We start from the raw sequence: 4,165 nt of genomic DNA, 5'->3' as shown, positions 1-4,165 counted from the left end.
CACCTTGTTGTTGAGTGAAATTTTGTGACTCATTTCTTGGTTGTTGAAAGTTTGTTCGTCGGTTTTGTTGGTTACTACTATTGCCGAGTTCTCTCCAACCAAGGTTAGGATGATTCCGCCATCCTTGGTTGTAAGTGCCCGTTGGAGGACCCGACGGCCTAGGTCTATTGTCAATGTAGCTTACCGACTCTTGTTGATCGTCCGTTTCTTTCATACAACTCCAATTTTCATTTGGCCCACCACACCCTTCACAAGCCATAACCGAGACCATTTTTGTCATTTCCAATTTTTTTATTTTTGAAGAAAGGGCCTCGATTTGGGCTTGTAAAGAAGTGTTTTCATCAACCATATGGGCGCCCGGGGCAATAGATTTATTGCCTCGGGGAGTGTGCCACTGGTAATTGGTTTGATCAATTTCCTCAATTTGGTTATATATTTCATGCGGGCGGCGATTACCTAAAAGTCCCTCGGAGCTAGAGTCAAGTGTCTGCCTTGTGGTGGCAACAACCCATTATAGAAAGTGGATACTTGTTGCCATATCGCAAGGCCGTGATGTGGACACTTTCGCAATAGCTCCTTGAACCTTTCCCAAGTTTCATATAAGGATTCCCCGTCCTCTTGTGAATATGTATTAATTTCAGTCATTAATTTAGCCGTTTTAGCGGGAGGGAAATACTTATATAGAAATTTTTGGGCTAGTTCATCCCATGTGTTTACCGATCCAGCTGGGAGGGCGTTAAGCCAAGCTTTTGCTCGGTCTTTTAGTGAGAAAGGAAACATTCGAAGGCGGATGGCGTCATTTGATGCTCCATTGATCCGAAAGGTATCACATATTTCTAAGAATGTAGATGGGGATCCTCGTCCGCAAGCCCATGGAAGGTTGCAGAGTTTTGGAGCATTTGTATCAAATGCGGCGGAAGTTCGAAGTTATTGGCTTCAACATTCGGTGCATTGATAGCGGCGCCGAGGTTACCTACGGTGGGTCGTAGATAATCCATGAGAGTACGTTGATCCGCCATTGGAAGTGGATTTCCCGAAACCTTCTCTTGGTTTTTGGCTTTTAATCTTTTTCTGAGAAAGTGTTCAGGTTCTTCTAGAGGTTCTTTTATGTCCTTATTAGAACTGGAGCTCACACACTACGTAGGGGTGGCGTCTGGTTCCAAGTTCTGCAATAAAAACAAAAAAGAATGCTGGTCAGAAAGTTCACCACGGCCCCATGCTCAATGAACACGGCCCGTGGTCGGAGTTACAGTGATTGTTTTTCCAGATCCCAGTTACTGGAGAGTTGGACACGGCCCCGTGTTGCACCGACACGGCCCCGTGGTCAGCCTTCTGTAACTTGGAAAACTAAAAACTGCCAGTAACAACGCTGGGCACGGCCCGTGTCCGACCAGGCACGGCCCGTGCCGAGCTCTGCAGAAGCTGAAAAACTAAGAAAATCCTAAAAAATTAAAAAGAAAAATAAAAATATGATTAGGCCGTTGATTCCTAACTTTCTTAAAATCCTTGTGTCCCCGGCAACGGCGCCAAAAACTTGATGTGCGTTAGGTGTAATATATTTTAGATGTATATTTTAGCCCCCTTTTTACACTTCTAGGCAAGTTTTAAATTTATAAAACACGATATTTACTAACACTAGACACACATATGGGCAAGTGCACCCATCATGGACGTAGTATAGTGTTGGTAAGATACCGAGGTCGTCCAAGGACACAAGAGCTTTTAGTACCGGTTTATCCTCAACGTCTAACCAAATCAAAATGTTAGAAAAGATTTTTAAACTAAGAAAATAAAAACTAACTAAATGTTGAAAATAAAAATAAAAACAGATAGACAAGATGAATCACTTGGATCCGACTCGTGTATTAGTATAACCTTTGATTATTTTCGCACTTTTGCACTTGTTTAAGAGATTATCTTAGTTATTGTAGTAGGCCCCTCTTTTGAAGGTGACGTTACCCTCAACCCAGTAGTTTGAGTCAGCAAGGATACAATCCTAAATGGTCGGATTATTGAAAGATAATGAATTAAGTTATTAATGCAAATTATGGTAGGCCCCTCTTTTGGAGGTGACGTTACGCTCGACTAAGTAGTCTGAGTCAGCAGGGATACAGTCCTAAATAGCCGGGTTATAGTATTAATAGTAGTTAACTTATGAGGGGGTCAAAGAGTTTGGATCCCCGCCATCCAATACCTATGGGTATTGAAGGAGATCCTACTAAATTTGACCCAGGTCCCTTGCAGGACCTCTAAATGCTGAACAAGGGGCAAGACCCTTACCAAACCGTTCCCTTAACCCCCGACCAGGTAGCCAACATACCTATATATAGACCGTGGAGATATGAATGGTGAAAATCTTTTATTTTATATAGACAGTAAAATAATGCCAAGACACCACGGACAAACGATAAGGAAAGATCACCTTCAACATAAGCAACTAGTTATTAAAGTCATTAATACAAAACCAAATAAAAAGTGCAAAAGATTGAAAATAAAAAGTATTATACTAAACACTTGTCTTCACCAAGTGATGTAAGAGACTTAGGCAAACATGGCCTTGATTGTCAAGAATTCTTACGATCAATCTTGGATCCCGAGATGACTCACACACTCTATGATGGACAATGAATGATGGTGGTGGATGATGGTGTTGTGATGGTGGTGGGTGGTGGATGAAGTGTGAGAGAGGTGGTGTGCCAAGGGATGAGTCGCAATGAAACCAAGCACTCCTATTTATAGGCTGAACAGAAGGCTGGGCACGGCCCCGTGTCCGCTGGACACGGCCCCGTGCCTGTCTGACACTCTCTCTCTTCATTAATTGTAATTCGCAGTTACAATTAATGCGCCTGCTGTACTTTCGCCACGCCCTCGTGTTCACTGGGCACGGCCCCGTGGTGGGCAATAGAAGCTTCTATAGGTTTGTCTTTTCTGCTGCTTCTTGGGCACGACCCCGTGCTGGCTGAGCACGGGGCGTGTTCATTCTTCTGCCTTCTCTATTTTGCTTGGGAGGATGCTGTTGAGGGGTCGGGCAATCCACTTATGTTCCTTTTCTTGTATTTATGTTAGATTTAGCTGTCTTTTTGCTTCTTTTGTGAATTTGAGCTCATTTAATCCTGAAAATACAAAAGGAAGACAAAAACACTCTTTTTCCAACATTAGTACTTAAAAAGGGTTAGTTTTATGCCTCATTTGATGTAATTTATATGTTGCATTTTACACACATCAAGTGGAGCAGCAACGGTGACAGCGCAATTCTTCCTACTGTTGTTGTTTTTCTTCCACTTACGACGTGAGAACTTTGAAAATTGCGGAGCGGCGGCAGTTTCAGCGCTTGAGACAGCGGTTTCTTGATGCAGATTCTTGTAGGCTTTATCCCAGTAACCAGACTTGACTCGCTTGTCGTTGATCTCAGCAGCGAGTAAGAAGGTCTCCTCAATAGTCATCGTCTTTGCAGCTTGAACGAAATCGGCCACGCAATCCGGAAGAGTACGAATATACTTCTTGATGGTGATTTCGGGCGTAGTAACTTGAACTGGACAGATTATGCTTAGCTGCTTAAAGCGAGCAGTTAAACCAGCGTTGTCACCATCCTTTTGCATGATATGTCAGAACTCGTCCTCCAGCTTTTGGCGCTCATGGAGAGGGCAGAACTCTTTTGCATCATAACGTCCTTCAACTCATCCCACGTCAGCCTGTAAGCTGCATCATTTCCGCGTTTGTTTCTCTCGTCCGTCCACCAATTTAGAGCTCGGATTGGAAGACGCCAGTGGCGTTAAGAGTACGGAGATTATTAGGACAGCCACTCTGTCGCAGGGTGACTTCGAGCGAATCAAACCATTGGAACATGGCCGTAGGCCCATCTTCGCCGGTAAATTCTTTCGGGCCGCAGGCTTTGAACTGCTTGAAGCTAAAAGCAGACTTTGGGGAATCAATCCTGGACTCTTCAGAGGACTTGCTGCCGTTTTCATTTAGCTCACTAATGATTTGCGGAATGACTTTCGCTATCTGCTTAGCGACGAGTGAAGCGATACGCTTGTCTTCGTGATTGCGTCGAGCAAATCGGGAGTGAAAGGATCCAAATGACGACATTGTTTGCAACAGACATCGCCATGGGACTCAGACACAATTCGATTAATTGCTAATATATTCTAGTGAATTCTCCAAA

The 4,165-nt window shown here is 43.7% G+C and overlaps 1 non-coding gene across 1 annotated transcript; it reads left to right on the top strand.

Annotated features, from left to right (window-relative positions):
• The first annotated feature begins 544 nt into the window (after nt 1-544).
• LOC118482972 lies at nt 545-651 on the top strand. Its single transcript, XR_004869396.1, has one exon. It is a non-coding gene; the product is annotated as a small nucleolar RNA R71 (small nucleolar RNA).
• The last annotated feature ends 3,514 nt before the right edge of the window (nt 652-4,165 follow it).

This window comes from Helianthus annuus, chromosome 1, assembly GCF_002127325.2.
Source record: "Helianthus annuus cultivar XRQ/B chromosome 1, HanXRQr2.0-SUNRISE, whole genome shotgun sequence".
Taxonomy (NCBI): Eukaryota; Viridiplantae; Streptophyta; class Magnoliopsida; order Asterales; family Asteraceae; genus Helianthus; species Helianthus annuus.
Note: the sequence above shows the minus strand (reverse complement) of the source record. Positions and strands in the feature narration are given on the sequence as shown.